Source organism: Mustela putorius, unplaced genomic scaffold, assembly GCF_011764305.1.
Source record: "Mustela putorius furo isolate JIRA1106 unplaced genomic scaffold, ASM1176430v1.1 tig00001009_pilon_pilon_pilon, whole genome shotgun sequence".
NCBI classification, from domain to species: Eukaryota; Metazoa; Chordata; class Mammalia; order Carnivora; family Mustelidae; genus Mustela; species Mustela putorius.
Window position 1 is genome coordinate 2,659,589 of NW_025421529.1, and position 7,684 is coordinate 2,667,272.

Below are 7,684 nucleotides of genomic sequence, written 5' to 3' on the forward strand. Positions count from 1 at the left end.
TCCAGAGGCTACCAGGGGCGAAGCCCAGGCGGGGTCAGCGTGGCCTCAGATCCCGCAGGGTCACAGAAGGATCGGGGGTGTCTGAGTGTCGCTGTGCTTGTGGGTATTGGAACGGGAAAGCCGGCTACAGAGACAGAGCCGACAGTAAGCTCGCAGCTCGGGGTGACCTTGAACGGGTCGCAGGCTCGGTGAGCTCGGACCGCGGCCGGAGGTCAGGCAGACGGGAGTAACTGGGCGCGGTTCTCTGAGCGCGCACTGAGGAGTGCGGCCCTGGGCTCTCGGCTCCTCCAGGGCCAGAGACCAGGAGGCCGCCATTTGTATTCCCGTCCTCCGGAGCTCTACGGAAAGGGCTCAGGGAACAAAAGCTCCTGAAGCAAACCCAAGCGGATTACACACCCTGGGCCCCCGGGTAAGGGCGGTGCAATTCCTCCTGGGGCAAAGACACTTGAGAATCACTACAACAATCCCCTCCCCCAGAAGATCAACAAGAAATCCAGCGGAGACCAAGTTCACCTACCAAAGAGTGCGGTTTCAATACCAAGGAGAGCAGCAGAATTCTAGAGGAGGAGAAAGCAAAGCACGGAACTCATGGCTTTTTCCCTGTGATTTTTTTTTAGTCTTGCGGTTAATTTAATTTTTTTCTTTTTGATTTTTTGTTTTTTTTTTTTTTCTCGCCTTCGGGTAAATTTTTTTTTAACTGTTACCTTTTTCTTTTTTAATGATTTTTACTAGTTTATCTAATATATATATCTTTTATTTTTTATATTTTTCTTAGGTGTTTTCTTTTCTTTTAAATTCTTTTCTTTTTTTTTCTTTTTTCTTTTTTTTTTCCTTTTCTTTCTTCCTTTTTGAACCTCTTTTTATCCCCTTTCTCCACCCTCACGATTTGGGATCTCTTCTAATTTGGTTAAAGCATATTTTCCTGGGGTTGTTGCCACCCTTTTAGTATTTTACTTGCCACTTCATATACTCTTATCTGGACAAAATGACAAGACGGAAAAATTCAACTCAAAAAAAAGAACAAGAGGCAGGACCGAAGGCTAGGGACCTAATCAATACAGACATTGGTGATATGTCAGATCTAGAGTTCAGAATGACAATTCTCAAGGTTCTAGCCGGGCTCGAAAAAGGCATGGAAGATATTAGAGAAACGCTCTCGAGAGATATAAAAGCCCTTTCTGGAGAAATAAAAGAACTAAAATCTAACCAAGGTGAAATCAAAAAAGCTATTAATGAGGTGCAATCAAAAATGGAGGCTCTCACTGCTAGGATAAATGAGGCAGAAGAAAGAATTAGTGATATAGAAGACCAAATGACAGAGAATAAAGAAGCTGAGCAAAAGAGGGACAAACAGCTACTGGACCACGAGGGGAGAATTCGAGAGATAAGTGACACCATAAGACAAAACAACATTAGAATAATTGGGATTCCAGAAGAAGAAGAAAGAGAGAGGGGAGCAGAAGGTATACTAGAGAGAATTATTGGGGAGAATTTCCCCAATAAGGCAAAGGGAACGAGCATCAAAATTCAGGAGGCACAGAGATTGACCCTCAAAATCAATAAGAATAGGCCCACACCCCGTCACCTAATAGTAAAATTTACAAGTCTCAGTGACAAAGAGAAAATCCTGAAAGCAGCTCGGGAAAAGAAGTCTGTAACATACAATGGTAAAAATATTAGATTGGCAGCTGACTTATCCACAGAGACCTGGCAGGCCAGAAAGAGCTGGCATGATATTTTCAGAGCACTAAATGAGAAAAACATGCAGCCCAGAATACTATATCCAGCTAGGCTATCATTGAAAATAGAAGGAGAGATTAAAAGCTTCCAGGACAAACAACAACTGAAAGAATTTGCAAACACCAAACCAGCTCTACAGGAAATATTGAAAGGGGTCCTCTAAGCAAAGAGAGAGCCTACAAGTGGTAGATCAGAAAGGAACAGAGACCATATACAGTAACAGTCACCTTACAGGCAAAACAATGGCACTAAATTCATATCTCTCAATAGTTACCTTGAATGTTAATGGGCTAAATGCCCCTGTCAAAAGACACAGCGTTTCAGAATAGATAAAAAAACAAAACCCATCTATATGTTGCCTCCAAGAAACTCATTTTAAGCCCAAAGACACCTCCAGATTTAAAGTGAGGGGGTGGAAAAGAATTTACCATGCTAATGGACATCAGAAGAAAGCAGGAGTGGCAATCCTTATATCAGATCAATTAGATTTTAAGCCAAAGACTATAATAAGAGATGAGGAAGGACACTATATCATACTCAAAGGGTCTGTCCAACAAGAAGATTTAACAATTTTAAATATCTATTCCCCCAAGGTGGGAACAGCCAACTATATAAACCAATTAATAACAAAATCAAAGAAACACATCAACAATCATACAATAATAGTAGGGGACTTTAACACTCCCCTCACTGAAATGGACAGATCATCCAAGCAAAAGATCAGCAAGGAAATAAAGGCCTTAAATGACACACTGGACCAGATGGACATCACAAATATATTCAGAACATTTCATCCCAAAGCAACAGAATACACATTCTTCTCTAGTGCACATGGAACATTCTCCAGAATAGATCACATCCTCGGTCCTAAATCAGGACTCAACCTGTATCAAAATATTGGGATCATTCCTGCATATTTTCAGACCACAATGCTCTAAAGCTAGAACTCAACCACAAAAAGAAGTATGAAAAGAACCAAAATACATGGAGACTAAACAGCATCCTTCTAAAGAATGAATGGGTCAACTGGGAAATTAAAGAAGAATTAAAAAAATCATGGAAACAAATGATAATGAAAATACAACAGTTCAAAATCTGTGGGACACAACAAAGGCAGTCCTGAGAGGAAAATATATAGCGGTACAAGCCTTTCTCAAGAAACAAGAAAGGTCTCAGGTACACAATCTAACCCTACACCTAAAGGAGCTGGAGAAAGAACAAGAAAGAAACCCTAAGCCTAGCAGGAGGAGAGAAATCATAAAGATCAGAGCAGAAATCAATGAAATAGAAACCAAAAAAACAATAGAACAAATCAACAAAAGTAGGAGCTGGTTCTTTGAAAGAATTAATAAAATTGATAAACCCCTGGCCCGACTTATCAAAAAGAAAAGAGAAAGGACCCAAATAAATAAAATCATGAATGAAAGAGGAGAGATCACAACTAACACCAAAGAAATACAAACTATTATAAGAACATACTATGAGCAACTGTACGCCAATAAATTTGACAATCTGGAAGAAATGGATGCATTCCTAGAAACATATAAACTACCACAACTGAACCAGGAAGAAATAGAAAGCCTGAACAGACCCATAACCAGTAAGGAGATTGAAACAGTCATTAAAAATCTCCAATCAAACAAAAGCCCAGGGCCAGACGGCTTGCTGGGGGAATTCTACCAAACATTTAAAGAAGAACTAATTCCTATTCTCCTGAAACTGTTCCAAAAAATAGAAATGGAAGGAAAACTTCCAAACTCATTTTATGAGGCCAGCATCACCTTGATCCCAAAACCAGACAAGGATCCCACCAAAAAAGAGAGCTATAGACCAATATCCTTGATGAACACAGATGCGAAAATACTCAACAAAATACTAGCCAATAAGATTCAACAGTACATTAAAAAGATTATTCACCACGACCAAGTGGGATTTATTCCAGGGCTGCAAGGTTGGTTCAACATCCGCAAATCAGTCAATGTGATACAACACATCAATAAAAGTAAGAACAAGAACCATATGATACTCTCAATAGATGCTGAAAAAGCATTTGACAAAGTACAACATCCCTTCCTGATCAAAACTCTTCAAAGTGTAGGGATAGAGGGCACATACCTCAATATCATTAAAGCCATCTATGAAAAACCCACCGCAAATATCATTCTCAATGGAGAAAAACTGAAAGCTTTTCCACTAAGGTCAGGAACACGGCAGGGATGTCCATTATCACCACTACTATTCAACATAGTACTAGAGGTCCTAGCCTCAGCAATCAGACAACAAAAGGAAATTAAAGGCATCCAAATCGGCAAAGAAGAAGTCAAATTATCACTCTTCGCTGATGATATGATACTATATGTGGAAAACCCAAAAGACTCCACTCCAAAACTGCTAGAACTTATACAGGAATTCAGTAAAGTGTCAGGATATAAAATGAATGCACAGAAATCAGTTGCATTTCTCTACACCAACAGCAAGACAGAAGAAAGGGAAATTAAGGAGTCAATCCCATTTACAATTGCACCCAAAACCATAAGATACCTAGGAATAAACCTAACCAAAGAGACACAGAATCTATACTCAGAAAACTATAAAGTACTCATGAAAGAAATTGAGGAATACACAAAGAAATGGAAAAATGTTCCATGCTCCTGGATTGGAAGAATAAATACTGTGAAAATGTCTATGCTACCTAAAGCAATCTACACATTTAATGCAATTCCTATCAAAGTACCATCCATCTTTTTCAAAGAAATGGAACAAATAATTCTAAAATATATATGGAACCAGAAAAGAGCAAGAATAGCTAAAGGGATATTGAAAAAGAAAGCCAACGTTGGTGGTATCACAATCCCGGACTTCAAGCTCTATTACAAAGCTGTCATCATCAAGACAGCATGGTTTTGGCACAAAAACAGAACCATAGATCAATGGAACAGAATAGAGAGCCCAGAAGTAGACTCTCAACTCTATGGTCAACTAATCTTCGACAAAGCAGGAAAGAATGTCCAGTGGAAAAAAGACAGCCTCTTCAATAAATGGTGCTGGGAAAATTGGACAGCCACATGCAGAAAAATGAAATTGGACCATTTCCTTACACCACACACGAAAATAGACTCAAAATGGATGAAGGACCTCAATGTGCGAAAGGAATCCATCAAAATCCTTGAGGAGAACACAGGCAGCAACCTCTTCGACCTCAGCCGCAGCAACATCTTCCTAGGAACAACGCCAAAGGCAAGGGAAGCAAGGGCAAAAATGAACTATTGGGATTTCATCAAGATCAAAAGCTTTTGCACAGCAAAGGAAACAGTTAACAAAATCAAAAGACAACTGACAGAATGGGAGAAGATATTTGCAAACGACATATCAGATAAAGGACTAGTGTCCAGAATCTATAAAGAGCTTAGCAAACTCAACACCCAAAGAACAAATAATCCAATCAAGAAATGGGCAGAGGACATGAGCAGACATTTCTGCAAAGAAGTCATCCAGATGGCCAACAGACACATGAAAAAGTGCTCCATATCACTCGGCATCAGGGAAATACAAATCAAAACCACAATGAGATATCACCTCACACCAGTCAGAATGGATAAAATCAACAAGTCAGGAAATGACAGATGCTGGCGAGGATGCGGAGAAAGGGGAACCCTCCTACACTGTTGGTGGGAATGCAAGCTGGTGCAACCTCTCTGGAAAACAGCATGGAGGTTCCTCAAAATGTTGAAAATAGAGCTGCTGTATGACCCAGCAATTGCACTATTGGGTATTTACCCTAAAGATACAAACGTAGTGATCCAAAGGGGCACGTGTACTTGAATGTTTATAGCAGCAATGTCCACAATAGCCAAACTATGGAAAGAACCTAGATGTCCATCAACAGATGAATGGATCAAGAAGATGTGGTATATATACACAATGGAATACTATGCAGCCATCAAAAGAAATGAAATCTTGCCATTTGCGACAACATGGATGGAACTAGAGCGTATCATGCTTAGCGAAATAAGTCAGGCGGAGAAAGACAACTATCCTATGATCTCCCTGATATGAGGAAGTGGTGTTGCAACATGGGGGCTTAAGTGGGTATGAGAAGAATAAATGAAGGAAGATGGGATTGGGAGGGAAACAAATCATAAGTGACTCTTAATCTCACAAAACAAACTGAGGGTTGCTGGGGGGAGGGGGTTTGGGAGAAGGGGGTGGGATTATGGACATTGGGGAGGGTATGTGCTTTGGTGAGTGCTGTGAAGTGTGTAAACCTGGTGATTCACAGACCTGTACCACTGGGGATAAAAATACATGTTTATAAAAAATAAAAAAATATATTAAAAAAAAAGTTATGGATTATGTTTTATTAAACCGTTAGTCGTAATGGTAAATAGGTTAAAAAAATTAAAAATAAATTCTTTAATTTTTTATCCTATTTAACATTACAAATAATGGTTTAATAAAACATATTCCACAACTTTTTAACTAGAACTTTTTCTTTTTCATTTATTTATTTTCAGCATAACAGTATCATTATTTTTTCACCACACCCAGTGCTCCATGCACATTGTGCCCTCTATAATACCCACCACCTGGTACCCCGACCTCCAACCCCCCCACCACCTCAAAACTCTCAGATTGTTTTTCAGAGTCCATTGTCTCTCATGATTCACCTCCCCTTCCAATTTACCTCAACCCCCTTCTAACTCCCCATGTCCTCCATGCTTTTTGTTATGTTCCACAAATAAGTGAAACTATATGATAATTGACTCTCTCTGCTTGACTTATTGCACTCAGCATAATCTCTTCCAGTCCTGTCCATGTTGCTACAAAAGTTGTGTATTCATCCTTTTTGATGGAGGCATAAAACTCCATAGTGTATATGGACCACATCTTCCTTATCCATTCGTCCGTTGAAGGGCATCTTGGTTCTTTCCACAGTTTGGCGACCATGGCCATTGCTGCTATAAACATTGGGGTACAGATGGCCCTTCTTTTCATGACATCTGTATCTTTGGGGTAAATACCTAGGAGTGCAATGGCAGGGTCATAGGGAAGTTCTATTTTTATTTTTATTATTATTATTTTTAAAACAATTTTTTTAAAAGATCTTTTATTATTGTTTGTTTATTTGAGAGAGAGACAGTGAGAGAGAACATGAATGAGGAGAAGGTCAGAGATAAGCAGACTCCCTGTGGAGCTGGGAGCCTGATTCGGGACTCGATCCCGGTACTCCGGGATCATGACCTGAGCCGAAGGCAGTCGTCCAACCATCTGAGCCACCCAGGCGTCCCAGGGAAGTTCTATTTTTAATTTCTTGAGGAATCTCTACACTGTTCTCCATAAAGGCTGCACCAACTTGCATTCCCACCAACAGTGGAAGAGGGTTCCCCTTTCTCCACATCCTCTCCAACATATGTTGTTTCCTGTTTTGTTAATTTTGGCCATTCTAACTGGTATAAGGTAATATCTCAATGTGGTTTTAATTTGAATCTCCCTGATGGCTAGTGATGATGAACAGTTTTTCATGGGTCTGATAACCATTTGTATGTCTTTATTGCAGAAGTGTCTGTCCATATCTTTTGCCCATTTTTTGATATGATTGTCTGTTTTGTGTTTGTTGAGTTTGAGGTATTCATTATAGATCCTCGACCATTCTCTTACACCATACACAAAGATAAACTCAAATTGGATAAAAGACCTCAATGTGAGACAGGAATCCATCAGAATCCTAGAGGAGAATACAAGCAGTAATCTCTTTGATATCAGCCACAGCAACTTCTTTCAAGATATTTCTCCAAAGGCAAAGGAAACAAAAGCAAAGATGATTTGGGACTTCATCAAAATCAAAAGCTTCTGCACAGGAAAGGAAACAATCAAGAAAACAAAAGAGGCAACCCATGGAATGGGAGGAGATATTTGCAAATGACAATACAGACAAAAGGTTGAT